The sequence below is a fragment of the Bos javanicus genome, chromosome 3 (genome assembly GCF_032452875.1).
Source record: "Bos javanicus breed banteng chromosome 3, ARS-OSU_banteng_1.0, whole genome shotgun sequence".
Classification (NCBI taxonomy): Eukaryota; Metazoa; Chordata; class Mammalia; order Artiodactyla; family Bovidae; genus Bos; species Bos javanicus.
In genome coordinates this window covers 49,276,332-49,294,861 of record NC_083870.1, presented here as the reverse complement: position 1 = coordinate 49,294,861, position 18,530 = coordinate 49,276,332, and the positions used below count along the sequence as shown (strand labels likewise).

The 18,530-nt window shown below is 42.4% G+C and overlaps 1 long non-coding RNA gene and 1 other non-coding gene across 3 annotated transcripts in view; one reads left to right on the top strand and one right to left on the bottom strand.

Annotated features, from left to right (window-relative positions):
- LOC133244258 (uncharacterized) overlaps positions 1 to 18,530 on the top strand; it is a 50,463-nt gene that overhangs the window by 14,459 nt on the left and 17,474 nt on the right. The window contains exon 2 of one of the 2 annotated variants that reach the window (XR_009735348.1): positions 9,551 to 9,914. This is a non-coding gene — a long non-coding RNA (uncharacterized LOC133244258). The remainder of the gene's footprint in view (positions 1 to 9,550; positions 9,915 to 18,530) is intronic. The other variant, XR_009735347.1, reaches the window with a different exon arrangement.
- Positions 69 to 173, bottom strand: LOC133245428 (U6 spliceosomal RNA). Its single transcript, XR_009735689.1, has one exon. It is a non-coding gene; the product is annotated as a U6 spliceosomal RNA (small nuclear RNA).

The following is an 18,530-nucleotide window of genomic DNA, read 5'->3' as shown; positions in this document are numbered from 1 at the left end:
CTCCTGCATTGCAGGCAGTTTCTCTACCTTCTAAGCCACCAGGGAAGCCCTGTGCTCCATCTATTTAGAAAAATATGAAATGCTTCATTTGAATTTGTATGTTATTCTTCCTCAGGGGCCGTGCTCATCTTCTCCATGTCTCTAATTTTACTGTAGTGCTGCTGAAAAGAGCACTGAACTTCTTTTTAGGAGGCCAAGTCAAAAAACCTTTCCCTTGTTGAGAACCAGCCCTCAGATGGAGTGACTGGAGGGTTGTAGAAGCGGCTCAGGTCAGCTTCACATCGCCCTGCCCACACCACTGCTTTGTGTTGGTGGGGAAGTCACTTTCTACCCTCTGCAAGAACCTGCAGAGGACTCAAGTCTCTGGCAGCAATTTTTGGGTTGAAACCACATGGATTTTGCTCCTGAGGGCAGGATCCATGCTTTTTTAAGAAAATGTTTGTCTCTGTATCTCTAGTTCTGGGCCCAGAATTGATACACCATAAATGTTACTCGATGGACATGAGTTTGGTTGAACTCCGGGAGTTGGTGATAGACAGGGAGGCCTGGCGTGCTGCGATTCATGGGGTCGCAAAGAGTCCAACACGACTGAGTGACTGAACTGAACTGAAATGTTTGTTGGGCTTCCCAGATGGTGCTAGTGGTAAGGAACCCACCTGCCAATGCAGGAGATATAAGCAATGTGGGTTTGATCTGTGGGTGGGGCAGATTCCCTGGAGGAGGGCATGGAAACCCACTCCAGTATTTTTGCCTGAAGGATCCCATGGACACAGGAGCCTGGCAGGCTACAGTCCATGGGGTCTCAAATAGTTGGACATGACTTAAGCGACTTAGCTTGCATGCAAACAAACATTTGCTGAATTAAACTGAATAAAGTAGGACCCAGGGGGAAATACTGGACTTTGGAGTATTATCTTTATTAATGACAAAAATGTGTCCCTAGTGCATGTTTAACTGCCATAAATGTGTCTATCAGAACTAGGAGTAACCCAGGAAGTAGGGATTAAATGTTCTCTCCAATCACTCCCTGCCAGGGGCATCCCTCCCTCTCCTCCTCCCAGTGGGATAGATTATACTGTTCTGGCTCCCATGAAGGGTTGAGGCGTTCCTATTATTTGCTTGCTTTCTTCTTGGCATTGCTTAGAATAGTTCTCAGTACACTGCAGGGAGTCAACGTGAAATGAGTGACTAAATGATGGTTACTCACCCCAGGGATGGGACAGCCTTGCAAACGTCAGCTGGGATTGCCCTCTGCAATCCTAGAGTGAGACACGTGGGGGTCCAGACCTATAGCCTTCCACTCTCTTCCGGAGCTGGGGCTGACTCTGTCCTGGTTTGGGGCTCCCCTGAGTCTGTTTTTAATCTCCATCCTTCTAGACCACCTTTATTATAATGAATTGTATCCATAAGAAGTTAGTTCAGTGCTACTTCTAAACCTTTTATTTTGCAAACCAAGCATGCATTATTCTTTAGTACTCCCTAATAGTTTACGCTTCCTGGATTTTTAGCTCATTTTAATGACACTCTCCCTCACTTTCCTAAAAATCCTTTAAAATATTTGATAATCACTTTTGCTCAAGATAAGCAGAAGAAAGTCCTTGTGGGCCACCAACTCCTCTCTTTAATCACTGGCTACAGTAAACTTTCAGTCTCTCTTTTCCCCATCCCCACCCACCCATTGCTATAGTTGTGGCTTACCTACCACTACATTGCTGATTTTTGCATAGTATCTATTTGCTGTTACATTCAAGATTGGCCCTTCTCTGTCTAGCCCTTTAAAGTAGGGAAATGTATTTTCCAGGCTCCCTTGCCTCCTCACTGCTAAATTCAGTCATTGGGAGGAATTGGTAGAAGACTAGAAGGCAGGAGGAAGGGAGAAGCTGAGGTATTTCCACCCATCCCCAGTCCCTACTTTGGTTTGTGTGCCCACTGCTGGCTGCATCTCCTCCATGGACCCAACGAGAGAGTCCTCACCCTGGGACACCACCTGTTGTCTCTCCACCCCAGGGGGAGTAGAAATGTCCACTTTTGTTCCTCTCAAGATTTCTTTCCTGTGTCCTCTTTGGTTTCTAAGCTCTGACATTTGCCTTCATAACCAATATGCATATGCATGTCTTCTCAGTTCTGTCTGACTCTTTGCAACCCCATGGACTGTAGTCTGCCTCTGTTCATGGAATTTTCCAGTCAAGAATACTGAAGTGGGCAGCCATTTCCTCCTCTAGGGGATCTTCCCAACCCATCTCAGGTGGATTCTTTACCATCTGTGCCACCAGGGAAAAATAAAATGAAATAAATATTAAAATAATAAAACATTTTAAAAAGAGAAAAAGTTATATGAAACACTGATTCAAAAATAATCAGTATTTTTGAATCAATATTGATTCAAAATCAATACTGTGGCCAGTATGTAGGAAGGTCAGTCATGTGAGTATGGTGTAGGTGTAGCAGGCACTGTTTGAGCAGAGGATGTACAGAGAGCAAGAGAGCACCCATCTTGAGTGGCCTGACTATACAGCAGGCATGAATAAACTACAACACTGATTTTATATTTTCATACATCAAAATGCTGATAATAGAGACTGACCTTTGAAAAACATCCAAGAGCTGTTTTCAGGTAAGTAAACATTCAACTCAGTTTCTTTCTCTTCTCAACACCTTGAGAGTCCCTTGGACTGCAAGGAGATCAAACCAGTCAATCCTAAAGGAAATCAATCCTGAATATTCAATGGAAGGACTGATGGTGAAGCTGAAGCTCCAATACTTGGCCACTCCATGCTAAGAGCTGACTCATTAGAAAAGACCCTGATGCTGGGAAAGATGGAAGGCAGGAGAAGAAGGGTAGGACAGAGGACGAGATGGATGGATGGCATCACCGATTGAATGGACATGAGTTTGAGCAAACTTTGGGAGATGGTGAAGGACAGGGAAGCCTGGTGTGCTGCAGTCATGGGGCTGCAAAGAGTCGGGCACAATTGAGATACTGAACAACAACAACACCTATAGTCCACACAGCTATCCAAAGTGTGGGGCTGTGGTCAGCTGACTGGATTTACAGATTCCAGATTGGCCATCTCAGTCAGACTGGAATGTGATTCTTTGCACTCGCTGCTGAAGACTGCATTGGAAGGCAGTGGAATTCAGTAACACACAGGGATCTCGATAGGAAGGATGCACTAGCTGGACTTACTGAATCTGCCATTTGAGTAAGTCTCGTGGACTTGAAGACACAATTCATTTAAATGCTTGATTGTGTGAATAAATTCTATGCTCAAAAATGTTGCTATCTTTAACTATTAATTCAATTAACTAACCAGGATAGAAAAATATAACTCTTAGACAGGCTAGATAATCAAATAAATCTCATTAGCACAGTCTCTCACAGTGGAAAGCTGCAGGAAGCCAAATTGTCAGCTGAGTGATCCTGGATTAAGAACCTAGTAGCATATTAATAGTTCTAGGACTCAGATATTGGATGATCTGGGCTCTGACAGCCAGATATGTCTTTCTCCTCAGTTGGGCCCTCTATGTCCTCATTGACCTCTGCTGCTGCTAAGTCGCTTCAGTCGTGTCCGACTCTGTGTGATCCCATAGACGTCTGGCAGCCCACCAGGCTCCCCTGTCCCTGGGATTCTCCAGGCAAGAACACTGGAGTGGGTTGCCATTTCCTTCTCCAGTGCATGAAAGTGAAAAGTGAAAGTGAAGTCGCTCAGTCGTGTCCGACTCTCAGCGACCCCTTGAATGCAGCCTACCAGGCTCCTCCATCCATGGGATTTTCCAGGCAAGAGTACTGGAGTGGGGTGCCATTGCCTTCTCCGCATTGACCTCTAATCCACCTCAAATAAATTCACCCTAGTCTCCTGGGATGATACCAACAGGCACAGTCAAACTTGTTTCTGAAACTCCCTCCTTTCTGTGCTTCTGTGGGTGATTAACTCATTCTTCCATATGTTAATACTTCAGTCGTGTCTTGTTCTGCCCCAGGAATCATTCTGTCTCACTGACTCTTAGATTGGACATGCACGCAGACCATAAATATCTCTTGAATATTTATTCCAAGATAAGCAATAGAAATGGCTCTTCTTCAACCTACTGGGCGATTTGGCTTTATGATTTAACCCCTCTCGCTTTTCCAAATGTTTAGGACACCCTTCTATCTCTCCTACTCACAGTCTTTGCCTAACAAGCAGACTCCAAATACGGATGGATTTGCCCTCCTGAACAATCTCTTCCACAGAGAGCAGAGCGAAGGGATGGTCTAACCCAAATGTTCTGATTCCTGATGATTCCTTTCTTATTAAGTTGCTTTCTGAGTGGGTATGGACACCTTTAGAGAATCTGAACAGTTTAACTCGTTCCTGTAAAGCTTGATTATTCCTGGGAAGTGAGATGTTGGAAAGCTGAGGGGGGACTGGGAGACATACAGCTGAGGTGAGCTCACATTAGTGGCCGTCTCTGTGAGGTCTGCCCACCCCGTTCCCACACCCAGCCTTGCACGTGTAAAGCCATTCATCTTTAGCACAGCTTGGCCCCTGCGCAATGGATCCACCCTGTAGCTTGCATTGCCCCATCTGGATTTGGGGCCCAACTCATGGCATAGATACCTTTGGCAGGTAAAAAAATTAATTAGCAAGAAGCCAGATAGAATGACCCAGAAAAGCTTGTCCTTCTGGGAAGTCACTGTTCTCATATGAACTCTTGAGAAATTTGTCCTTAGGAGCTCAGCCAGGAAACCTATGAAGTTCATGTTTTGAACCTGTGAGGCTCAGGTCTCCAGGCCAGGGCCCATCCAAGGGCAAAGCCAGTGTGGAAGAGCCATTTTACCATCTTTACAAGAACCGGGACACTGAGAGATGTTTAGAACAAAGCTTTGGTGATGCAAAATCACTGACACGCTCAGCTGCTTAATGAAAGTAAGTCCAATTACGTTAGCTATATTTTGCATAACTTTGCCTACTAAAACCAGAAAATGGACAACACATTTTAGAAAAATGTTCAAGTCTTGAAATCACAAAGGATTTCTTTGTATAAGTAAGTCAGTTTATAATACCAGTGATGTCCAACAGAAATATAATGTGAGCCACAAATTTTAATTTTGAATTTCCTAGTAGCTCCATTTTAAAAAGTAAAAAGAAATAGGTGAAGTTAATTTCTAGAGCAGGTTCTTCCAAGTCTAAGAAGGATTTGCTTCCTCCTGGTTGAGGGGATAAATTTTAGCCCTAATGTCTGAATTCCATGAGCCCTAAGGTAAGTCATATTTAGATCCGTTAACGACTGAACTCCACCATAAGGAATGTGATTTGGAGGCCATGGGGTCAGAGGTAGCAGGAAAAAGAGAAAGAGCCTGTAACGGAAGCATTTGACTTCATTTGAAAAATGTGGTCCTATTTTAAATGAGATTACTTCCCTTTGTCATTACTTTGCTAAATTAAATCCTTTGAGAAGAGAGGCCACATTATTCTTTTTATCAAAACTTGTCTACAGCTTGCTCTGTGAATGCCCATGTTAAGACAAACTTGAAAATTCTCAGAGCAGCTTGCCAACAGCTTGGCACTCATGACCTTCCTTTCAATCCAAGATCAAGCATTTAAACTGTGTGGCTAACAGGGTTGTGGTTGTTATCTAGTCACTCAGTCATGTCTGACTCTTTGGCAACCCCATGGACTGTAGCCCACCAGGCTACTCTGTCCATGGGATTTCCCAGGCAAGAATACTGGGGTAGGTTGCCATTTCCTTCTCCAGGGGATCTTCCCAACTCAAGGACTGAACCCGCTTCTCCTGCCTTGGCAGGCAGATTCTTTACCACTGAGCCACCTGGGAATACAATATATAGTAAAAAGTTAACATGTGACATATGTGCTATTATGTGATAAAAATTCTAAGGAGAGAAAAGAGTATGTTTTATTTAACTCAGTATATTAGGAACATTATCATTTCAACTTTTAATTAGTATAGTATAAAATTTTTAATGAAATGCTTCACATTCTAGTTTCTTTTTTTTTTTCCTTGTTCTTTTCTTTCTTTTTTTTTGGTACCAAGTCTTTGAAACTCAGTGTAATTTACACTCACAGAACATCTCAATTCACACTAATTGCATTTCAAGTTGTCAATATATACATGTGGTTAGCGGCTACTATATAGGACTGTGGCATTTCACAGACTTTCTGATTAACTGAAATTCTATAATTTTGAAATGTGACTCATTCTTAACTCACCTTCACCAGGGCTTCCTGGTATGGCTGGGGAATCTCATGTTAACAACCTGTGAATGATCTAACTCCCTTGTGTCCTCCCTGGGCTATTCCTGCTTCCTCTCTGTTTTGTACACTCAGCCAAAAAGTCTGGAGTAGATACCATCAGTTCTCTGCTCAAAACATTTCCACAGCTCCTATCCCAGTCTTTTCGTGGCTTAACAGGGTCCAACCCCTGCCTACATCTCTGATCTCATTCCCTACCATCCTCTCCCTCATTTGCTCAGCCACACAGCTTCTTGCTGTTCCTCGACCATGCCAAGAACACTCCTTGCCCCAGGGTTTGCACTTGCTTCTCCTGTTCTGTGGGAATCCTCTTCCTACATCTTCCCAGACAGTTTACTCTGTACTGTCTACACAGATGTCACTTATCAGAAGGGCCTCCTTGACCCCTCTAGGCAATATCCCTTAAAGAGGGTTTTTCTGAAGGCCCCCTTGGCATCACCCTGCACCCTCATCCCCTTCTTACCTGCTTTAGTGCTTTTCATAGCACTTGCTTATTTATTAGTCTATTTTCTGTCTCCCCCACTGACTCCACTAGAAAGTGAACTCTGTGAGGGCAGAGACTGTCTCTTTGACTTTGGAGGCACTGATGACAGAGCAGCAATAGTACCTGGCACATAGTAGGAGCTCAACAAATTTTGGTGAATGAATAAAAGGGAGAAACCATCCTTGGTCAGAAATGCTTATGGGAATTATGGGCTCTCATAACAGTGATCAATTTATATCTAAGGTTCTTAATTGAGTTTAGTCTTAGGACTAAGTAAGTGTTCCCCGCACTGGGAACTCATCTGAGGAGAAATGACATGGCCACACATCCGGGTTACTCGGCCTCACACAGGGGTCTCTCCCTTGACTCCCTGATTGCTATTCTTATCTTTCTCCACCTGTTGCAGGCCTGGACTAGAAACACTTTGTTTTATTTGATGAACCACTAACTGATAGTCGTCCAACAATCCTAGACATGTTTCTTTGCTGGGGGCTCCTGCTCAGAATACCTCAAATTGTTTAAAACCAGCTCAGGGATCTCACCAAATTCTGTCCTGTGACTTTCTAATTGTCCTTCTCATTATTAGTGTTTCCACATTCCCTTCAGGAATGCAGGGAGGGACGCTCCACATGTGTTTGTTGGTCGCTGGTATTCACAACAATTTCTGTCTGCCCTGGGCATGCACAGACACAGCTCTCCAAGCCTGCTTCATGCTTCTCATGCTCCTGAGAAGACTGGGGCAGCTGCTTCAGAAAAAACCATTTAACTGGACTCATAAGTGCCTTCCTGTATTAACTCTGTGAGGTCCTGAAGTATCGGCCCTAATTCGTCTATGCTCTCCTGTGGGCCTCACAGGACCCACAGCCCAGGGCTGTGAAGTCTCTGGTCAAGGGTGGAATGAGGCCTGTGGCCATGGGACGGACATGGTCACTGGTCTCCAACCCCAGTGTCCCCCAGATGTTCTGTGGACACCACGTTCTAGCCAGGCAAACTGTGTGCCCTGCAGGGCTTCTGCTGGGTGGCTGTGGGACCTGACCACCAGGAGACCACAGCCATCTGCATGCTTGGAACTCCTCAGAGGGATAGATCTCATTGGGAAACACGCTGTCACTCTATCCAGCTCAAATGACTGGTAGAGAATATGCTTCTGGGACACAAAGAACAGAGTGTTGACACAGCTAATACATCCTTTCTGTAAGAATGTACAAAGGTATACTGGCCATGGAAGATCGGAAACTACCTGTCAATGTTAAGCAAATTATTTAGAATTTAATAAAATTTGTGAAATTCATCCCTTCTGTTTGCATAGCTGAGTCAATGTTTAAAGGTAAGGTGTTCCCTGACCACAAATTGCTATGCAAAATTCTCTCTGTTATTCTCTGTCCTGTATGCTGTTTGTTTCTTTAAAAGAATGTATCATAAGCCAAAATTATGTATTTGTCTCTTTTATTATTTCCTAACCTATATCCCTGACAAGATTGTAAAGTGTAAGGTATAGTAAAGTATAAGGAAAGTAAAGTATAAGCAACAGAATGTGTATATTTTACTCACCCTTGTATGCCCAGGAATATGTGCTGTACCTAACACACAGAAGTGCTTCAAGGTAATATTGCATGTGTTCTGAGTCATTTCACTCGTGTCCGACTCTTTGTGACCCTAGCTTGCCAGGCTCCTCTGTCCATGGGATTCTCCAGGCAAGAATACTGGAGTGGGTTGCCATGCCCCCCTTCAGGGGATCTTCCTGACCCAAGGATTGAACCTGTATCTCATTATGTTTCCAGCAATGCAGGCTCTTTACCGCTGAGCCACCAGGGGAAGTGCAAAGGTAATATTAATTATTAATATTAATTCAATGAGTAAAGCAGTGACAGTCTTTCAACAAACATCTTTAAACAAAACTGCTACACCAAGATAAAGCTTTTTCCACAAGTCACTATTGTGAATATCAATGTCAAAAGTTTAAATGCTTTTTCAAAGAGTTGACTAAATCAGTCCAGCAGGGAAAACCTTTTCATTCTTGAGAGGAGGTTTATGTAATGAGGCAAAGAATAACTTGTGTTCTGAAATTTTATATTCCTATAATATTGATTTATTAAAGTTTGTAAACTTTGCCAAGTTTTACCCAGAGACGGGAGGACAGAGAGGATGCTAGCTTAAAAAGGTTCAGGAATGTGAGTTAAGGTTGGATTGGAGCTCAACACTCTGTGACCCCACTGGCCAGATTAGGACACAGAGCTTGATTCAGTTCAGTTCCCTAGGAGGTCATCAGTGACCCACAGCACTGCAGGTGGTCTGGTAAGAATTAGATAGGGTTCTTGTGCTCTATGGTCTTGTAGTCTGCAGGAGGGTGACAAACGACCATTCTGACAAGCACTCAGATAGAGGATGGACACTTCCCCAAGGAGGTCAGCCCCTGAAGGACCCCATGTTAGGGCTTTGGTACCTGCTGTTCCCACTCTTGGAACAGATTCTACCCCCAGATTTTCCGGACCACCTCAGAACTCTTCAGGTCATCCACTCTGTCACAATTTCTCTGCTTTCTTGTTGGCACTTACTATTGCCTTGGGCTTCCCTGATGGCTCAGATGTTAAAAATCTGCCTGCAGTGTGGAAGACCTGGGTTCAGTTTCTGGGTCAGGAAGATCCCTTGGAGAAGGGAATGGCTACCCACTCCAGTACTCTTGCCTGGAGAATTCCACAGACAGACTACAGTCCATGGAGTAACAAAGAGCTGGACGTGGCTGAGTGACTAACAACAACACTATTACCTGAAATTATCTTGATATGTGTCTGGTGTCTGTCTTGTCCTTCAGGAATGAAAGCCCTGTGAGAGCAGAAAGCTGGTCTTCGGGCTGCACTGGTGGAGGCACAGTGCCCAGAAAAGTGTCCGGTACAAGGTCAGAAACCAGTAAATGCTCTGGGGGAACTGAAGGGCTTGGCCCTTCTTAACTGTGAGGTGACAAGATGAAAGTGTTCTGGAAAATGTTTCTGGCAGTGGAGTGTAGAATAAATTATGTGGGACACAGACTTGGGGCAAAAAGAATAAGAAGATTCTTGAAGTAACTTAGACGTGAGTACCACAGCTAAGGATTGGATTGTAGTCGGAGGCATAGAAGGCAGGGTGAATGTCGAAAGAAGAGACCCCACTCACGTTGGCCACTTTCCTAATCCTCACAGGTATAGCTCTTTCTGCCTCAGTTTTTTAAAAAATAATTTTGTGTATTCGTTTACTTATTTGGCTGCGCTGGGTCTTCGTTGCTGCACAGGCTTTTCTCTGGTTGTGGCGAGCATGGTCTGGTCTTTAGTTGTGCTGCATGGGCTTCTCACTGCGGGGGCTTCTCTCGTTGCAAAGCACAGGCTCTAGAGCTTTCAGGCTTCAGGAGTCCCCCTCAGTTTTCATAGTTAGTCCCCTTCCTGAAACACTCCTTCCCCAGATCTTTGCATTTTATTGAGGTTTCTATTCTTTCCTTATCCCCTTACCTGAAAGCATCCCCTCCCTATACCTGGGTTTTGACTTTCTTTCCAGCACATTCACCCCTTACCATGTATCACACAACGTGACACATGACATGGAAGCTCCCTAAGGCCAGAAGGACAAGAATGCCCCCTGCCTTGTTCCCCACTGTATCGCTAACAGATGACACACAGCAGGAATTCAACACATATTTGCTGAGGGAGTAAATGGATTAGATTAGATATGAAGATGGTTAATGAGGGAGACTATCAAGGGAGACCAGCGTAATTAGGAAATTAAAATGACAGAAATAGACACCTTGCTAGAAGTTATGGGTCCATAACTTCATTAAGACAGATTCAGCTAAGCCTCTATTCAACAGCATCATATAGTGCCTGACACATAATAGACCCTCAGTCTAAGGCGAATGAAAGAACATCTTGTAGGCTCTTCCAGTTACTGTGTATTGATAAACTAATTGATTAATTAAAATGATGTCCTCAATGAAGAATTTCCTTTCTTTAGAGATTTCACCAATTCATACTGGTTTTACCACTGTTTTGCTAGTACTAGTGAGGCTTTGCTGGATTTAATCATCTGTACCACAGATTATTCCAAAGTTTTCTTAATGGTTGACTCAGAAGTTACAATCATCATCTTAATTTATAACAGTCCAGTTTGAATTAATAGGGTGTGTGCTCAGTCACTGTCATATCCAACTCTTTGTGACCCCATGGACTGTAGCCTGCCAGGTTCCTCTGTCCATGGGATTTTCCAGGCAAGAATACTGGAGTGAGTGGCTATCTCCTCCTCCAGAGGATCTTCCAGACCCAGCAACTGAACCCAAGTCTCTTGTGTCTCCTGCATTGGCAGGTGGATTCTCTGCCACTAGTACCACCTGTGAAGTCCATTTTGAATTAATAACAGCTTAACAATAAGTACACAAACACTTTGCTCCAGTGTAGCTCCATTCTCTCCCATCTCCTTTGCTGTTGTCAAACATATCACATCTTTTTACATTGTTTGCCTGTCAACACAGATTTATAGTTATTTTATGTGGTTGTCTTTCAAATCAAATAGAAGGAAAAAAGAATTAAAAACAAAAAACACAGTTATGCTGCCTTTTATATTTATGACGTAGTTATCTTTTACCTGTGCTCTATGGGTTCATGTTACTGTCTAGAGCTTTCACTTAAGCTTGAAAGTCCTTTTAGTATTGTTTTGTAGGGCAGGTTTGCTAGTAACAGATTTTCTTTTTCAGTTTTTGTTTATCTGGGAATATCTTGCTTTCTGTCTCATTTTTGAAAGGTACTTTTGCTGGACCTAGAATTCTTGATGGACAGTCTTTCTCTCAGTATTTTGAATACATCATCCCACTGCCTTCTGATTTCCATGGCTTCCGATGAGAAATCAGTTTTTAATCTTCTTGAAAGTCTTCTGTACATGATGAACCACTTCTTTCTTGCTGCTTTCAAGATTCTTTCTTTCTCTTAAGCTTTGGTTATGATTTAAGTGTTCTCTTAGATTATGATACGATTATTATCTGTGTTCATTTTTTAATTCATTCTACTTGGAGTTGTTTTTGTTGTTGTTGTTTTCAGCTTCTTGGGTCATTAGTGTTTTCCATCGAATTTGGGAAGTTTCCAGTCATTATTTCTTCATTCTTCTTTTTAATCCTTTCTCTCCTCTTCTTCTGGTACTCTCATTATGCATATTTTGCTATTCTTGTATTGTCCTTCAGCTCTCTGATACTCTGTTCATTTTTCTTCATTTGTTTTTTTCTTTTCCTCAAACTGGATAATGTCAACTGACCTGTCTCAAAGTTCATTGATTTTTTTCCTGTTGCCAACTCAAACATGCTGTTGAACTCTAGTGACTTTTTCCATTTCAGTACTGTACTTCTTAACTCCAGAGTTTCTACTTGGTTCTTGTTAATAATTTTCATCTCTTTATTTGGTAAGCCATTTTTCTCATATTTTGCTCTAGTTCTTTAGGCATAGTTTTCCTAAGTTCTTTGAACATATTTTAAATAGCTAATTTAAAGCCTTTGTTCAGCAAGCCCCGCATCTGGGCTCCCACGCAGACAGTTTCTATTGACTGCTTTTTCCTCTGAGTGTGGCCAAACTTTCTTGTTTCTTTGCGTGTTTCATATTTTTTTGTCGTTGAAAATGGTACATTAAAAAACATAACACGGTAACTCTGGAAATCAGTGTCTCTCCACTCAGCATCTAGTGTTGTTGGTGCTTTGTTTAGTGATGACCTGTTTTCTGAACTAATTCTGTAGTTTAATTCGGTATATTTTGTCTTGTGTGGCTACTAAAGTCTCCGCTTATTTAGCTTTGTGGTTAATGATTGGACAGAAGCCTGGTTTTTAAAAAATAATTTGATTTAGTTATTTAATATTTGTTTCTGGCTGTGCTGGGTCTTCGCTGCTGTGCGGGCTCTTCTCTTGTGGTGGGCGGGCCGCTCTCCTGTTGCAGCGCGCAGGCTTCTCGGCGCGGAGGCCCCTCTTGCTGTGGAGCGCCGGCTCTAGGGCGCGAGGGCTTCAGTGGCCGCAGCACGCGGTGTCAGTGGTTGTGGCTCCCAAGCTCTCCTGCACAGGCTCAGTAGTTGTATATGGGCTTAGTTTCTCTGCAGCATGTGGGATCTTCTCAGGTCAGGAATCGAACCCATGTCTCCTGCATTGGAATGTAGATTCTGTACCCCGAGCCACCAGGGAAGCCCCAGAAACCTGAGTAAATGCTTGGGACTAGTAAGCCTCACGGTCTCTGCTGAGGAACTCTGTGAGTCTCCGGGAAACACCTTTGACATTCAGACAGGCAGGTTCCAAACTCTGTTTTAGCCTTAACTTCCTGCTTGTGTAGAGCCTCAGGGTCAGCCTGGTCCTTCTTGGGTCTTTCCTGAGCATGTGCATAGCCCTGGACATGCATGTAGCACTCTAGATTCCCAGGAGCATGTCAAAGTTTTTCAAGGTTCTGTATAGATATCCCCGGAGAAGGGAATGGCACCCCACTCCAGTACTTTTGCCTGGAAAATCCCATGGACGGAGGAACCTGGTAGGCTGCAGTCCATGGGGTCACTAAGAGTCAGACACGACTGAACGACTTCACTTTCACTTTTCACTTTCATGCTTTGGAGAAGGAAATGGCAACCCACTCCAGTGTTCTTGCCTGGAGAATCTCAGGGACGGGGAAGCCTGGTGGGCTGCCGTTTATGGGGTCACACAGAGTCGGACATGACTAAAGTGACTTAGCAGCAGCAGCATAGATATCTCATTCCCCAGATGTTTCTTCTAAGATTTTTGGCTAGCCTACTGTTTGACCCAAATATTATTTGCCACCTTAGGCAGCTGTACTGTCTTCAACTAATGCCTCTGGGCAAAGGATTTTTTCACAGTGAGTAAAACTTCAAGTCAATTTAAATAAAGACAACTTTGTGAGTGGGTCTCCCAAGAACCACCACATAGATCAAATAATAACAATCACCTGGGAATAGGGCTTTGAAGGGGTTCTAGCCCTATTGTGCCTCCTCCTGCGGTTGCCAGGCTGATGATTTTCACTGTACTTGTGGGCTGTTGATTATCAAAGCTACTGTTGAGTTGGGGAGGGGAAACACAGCAAGTTAAAATGTCACAAAACTTGCTGCTCTTTCTGAAATTCAGCCTTGTTTCTTGAATAAACTCTTCTCAGTTTGCCACAAGTCTTTGGTTAATTTCCAGAGTTCTGAAAAAAGTTGATTCTGACAATTTTTTGCCAGTGTTCTAATTGCTTTATAGAAAAGATTATTCCAGAGATCTTTTCTCTGCTGTTTTTGCTGACATCCCTCTACAGATTCTTCCAATGAAATTCATTCTTGACTGATAATCTGAAGCCCCAAATAGTTTAGATTTGTTCCGAGTTTTCAAGAAATGAGTTTTCTGAGACAAATATTTGTTCTCGTGAAACCACCAAGGAGACAATGTACATACAAACAGATAAGCCACAGAAAATGATAAATTGATCATGGCTTTCTACAACTTTCATCATTACTCATGTCTTTTTACTTGTTTGTTTCAGCATGGCACTGAGTAACTTGAAAATACCTGGTGAAGTTTCAGCTGCCTGTGTCAGCTCCCCATCTCCTCTCTGGGCCCAGGCAAGCTTGGAGCAGAAGGAGACTGAGATAGAATTTTCCCCAGAAGCCCCTCACTGTTGTTCATCTTTGCTGTCTTAGTTTGCTCAGGCTGCTGTAACAAACTGCCACAGACTAGGTGGCTTAGCCAACTGAAACTGGTTTACTCACAGCTCCAGAGGTTTGAAGTCCAAGATCAAGGTGCCAGCAGGTTTGGTTTCTCCTGAGGCCTTTCTTCTTGGCTTACAGATGGCCACCTTCCTGCTGTGTCTTCACATGGCCTTTTCCCTGTGTACACATTCTCCAGTGGTGTCTTCCTCTTCTTATAAGGACGTCTATCCTGCTGGATTAAGGCTCCATACTGATGATCTGACTTAACCTTAATTACCTCCCTAAAGGCTTTGTCTCCAAATATAGTCACACTGAGGGTTAAGGCTTCAACATATGGATGTGGGAGGGACACAGTTTAGTCCATAATAAGGGCTGACACACAGGAATTAGGTTCTCCATAAACATTTTCACTGATTATATGCATCTTCTTTTGTCCCTTGCCCTTTATGCTTCTGTACCATTCTTTATCCCTATTTAAGTATTTCCCAAACTAGGCACTATGGCTTCTGGTCTACTGGAAGAGTAGCAGCATGTGAAGCTGCCAGACTAATCTTAATGCCAGAGTTCAAATCCCTACTCTGGTACCAAGCGGCTATGTGACCTTGATCAAGACAGTTAAGTCACCAATTTTCTCCTGCTTTTGCATTGCATTCTTGTATGCTTTAGCAACCTTCACTTTCACTTTAGTGACATTCCCTTTACTTTTCTCTATTCTCTATGCCCTAGATTTGTCACCAACTCCTACTACTACAACATTCTTGCATCAGTATCTGTGTGGCATGTCGGGAGGGGGGGGTCAATACATCCTTGTAAATGAACTGGTTAAATAGCTCTGACTGCTCTCCACCTCTGCCCAAGTAATATATATATATATATATATATATATATATATATATAATCTCTGTAGGTGCTGTGCTTGCTATTGCTGCTCAGGCAAGAGAGGTATTAGCATTGTTGAATAATTTGGTCCAAGAAGGCAGGGGAGATGCAGCACAGAGATGGCTAATGGGGAGGTAACTGGGATTACACCAGAAGCTGGGAGTCCCCTCACATGTATTTACTCAACCAACTTTCACTAAGAATCTGCCTGTTCCAGTTCAGTTCAGTTCAATCACTCAGTCGTGTCTGACTCTTTGCGACCCCATGGACTGTAGCACACCAGGCTTCCCTGTCCATCACCAACTCCCGGAGTTTACTCAAACTCATGTCCAACTGAGTTGGTGATGCCATCCAAGCATTGTGAAAAAGTGATGGGCCAGAGCACACACTAGGGTCTTTTATGACCTTAGGATTAAATTTGACATGAATCATAGGACTGTAGAAAAAAAAAAAAGATGACCTGGGTTTAAATCTTGGATTTGTTAGTTATTTCTTTCTGAGCATAGGCAAGCCACTTCATTTCTCAAAGTTTCAGTAATTCCATTTTTCAAAGAAGAAATAGGATCAGGTGTCCTACATGGCTAGTTCTACTACTTTGGCTCTCACTTTCTAGAGTTCTGTCTCACTGGGATCCTGCCTAACATAAATCTGTTTTTGAGCTTGATTTTAGCACAAGGCTACTCTTCCTGGCAAGATGGAAGGAGAGACTTACATAAATGTGGGAAAAGTTTGTAGGAGAAAATTAAACCTATAGTTCACTCAGAAAATTTTCAAATGAACTTTTAAAGGAAAAAAGTCTGCATTCTTGTTCGGTCACTTGATGGTGTTATTCATGAATAACTTACATATGGTAGGGAAGAATACACTTTAGCAGTTTAGACAAAGAGATATCCATTATGGATTATTAATCCTTAAGAGATTGACTAGGTATTCATAATAAACGCAGATTTAAGAGGAAAAACAATTTGCCCAGTGTCAAAGATGCAGTGGCCACATGTTTATACGTTTCGATGTAGGAACCAGTTTTGTTCACTTCTCTATTCTTAACACCTAACAGCGCAAAGTAGATATTCAAGGGACATAATACTCCTCACACTCCAGTAGAATTCCCTTCATGTCACCAGCTTAAAAAGAGAGACAAAACCACAACCACATTTTAATGCTGATATTGTCCCCTAAATTGTTGGAGAACTAGTTTTCATTATTTTCAGTAAATTCAGTGGAAGTTGTCTTTACTTTGGAGTTAGCAATTTAAGTCTCTGGCTCTCTCAGGCCTGGCAGTGCCTCTGAGTTCAGCCTTATTTGGCCTCACCGTCAGTCTTCATGGGCAGCTTCCACGTACAAGAGCAGTGGACGTAGCAGAGGCAGATGCTCAAGCTGCAGGTCAGGGTGGGATTCAAGTTCCAGCTCTCTCACTCATAACTGTGTAATTTCTGCAAGGCACTAACCTCTCTAAGCCCAGTTTCCTCATCTGTAAAAAGGGGAAGGCTCTATTACCTACCTCATAGACTAATTGTGAAGATTAATTTTGAAAGCAAATTAAAGTACACAGTGACTGGCACAAAAAGTTAAAAGCACAGAAAGTGTTGGCTTAAAGAACTGACAGTCATGGGTAGGAAGAAGAACTCTCTATATCTTTTATGCTTTCAGGGTCTACACAGAACATTATTGTTATTATTATATTTTTAGATTTCTTTTTAATATTATAGCTATCCTAAGGATTATCATCATGAAACCTAACTGTCCAGTGATGAATGAATAGATAAAGAAGTAGTGGCATATGCACACACACACACACACACACAGCCTAAAAAATTAGGAAATCCTTCCATTTGCAACAACATGGATGGAACTTGACGGCATTATGCCAAGAGAGGTAAGTCTGACAAAGACAAATACTATATGATCTCAAACTCACAGAATCATGGAAAGAGATGTCAGACTCTTGTGATTACCTGACTTGGAGAGTGGAGGGCGAATTGGAGGAAGGTGGTCATAAGAGTTCTCATAACAAGGAGAAACTTTTTTCTCCTTCTTTTCTTTTTATTGAATCTATATAGGGAGATAATGGTGATTATAGCCATGAAATTAAAAAACGCTTACTCCTTGGAAGGAAAGTTATCACCAACCTAGATAGCATATTAAAAAGCAGAGACATTACTTTGCCAACAAAGGTCCATCTAGTCAAGGCTATGGTTTCTGTAGTGGTCACGTATGGATGTGAGAATTGGACTGTGAAGAAGCCTGAGCACCGAAGAATTGATGCTTTTGAACTGTGGTGTTGGAGAAGACTCTTGAGAGTCCCTTGGACTGCAAGGAGATCCAACCAATCCATTCTAAAGGAGATCAGTTCTGGGTGTTTATTGGAAGGAATGATGCTAAAGCTGAAACTCCAATACTTTGGCCACCTCATGCTAAGAGTTGACTTATTGGAAAAGACTCTGATGCTGGGAGGGATTGGGGGCAGGAGGAGAAGAGGACGACAGAGGATGAGATGGTTGAATGGCATCACCAACTCGATGGACATGAGTTTGAGTGAACTCCGGGAGTTGGTAATGGACAGAGAGGCCCGGCGTGCTGCAATTCATGGGGTCACAAAGAGTCGGACATGACTGAGCGACTGAACTGAACTGAATGTTAGCTGAATCTATGGTGGTAATCATTTCACAATATATGTAAATCTAACCATCATGCTGAATACCTTAAACTTACATAGTGATGTATGTAAATAATTTCTCAACAAAACTGGAAAAATGTTATCATCATCATATTTTTGTACATCAAGCCTTTCCATGAACTTTATCAGGAGACTGATGCTCTTGAACCATAGAATAGGTACTTGCTCAATCTGAGAAATCAGTAATTTGTTTTCCAGATGTCCTTTTAGAAACCACCATCACATTACTGGAATGGGATATTACAAAGTTTGGGCAAAAAAAAAACAAGTAAAAAAGCGTATGCAGTAAAGAAAGGCAGAAAAAAGAAAAAATATAATAAAAGCCTTAATTCTTTAAAAGCATCTCATACATTTACATTTATAAACAGTAGCATATTCTTTATGAAATAATGCTTTAAAACTTTGAGGATATACATGTAATTTCTTCAAAGCCTTGGCAAGAAATGAAACATAAATAAGTTCTTGATACTAATATAAATATTTTAAAAATCTTTCTAATGAATCTAAACACTACACTTCCTTGTATTTTCGCAGTCTCCTCCCTCAAATGATTACTCTTGTT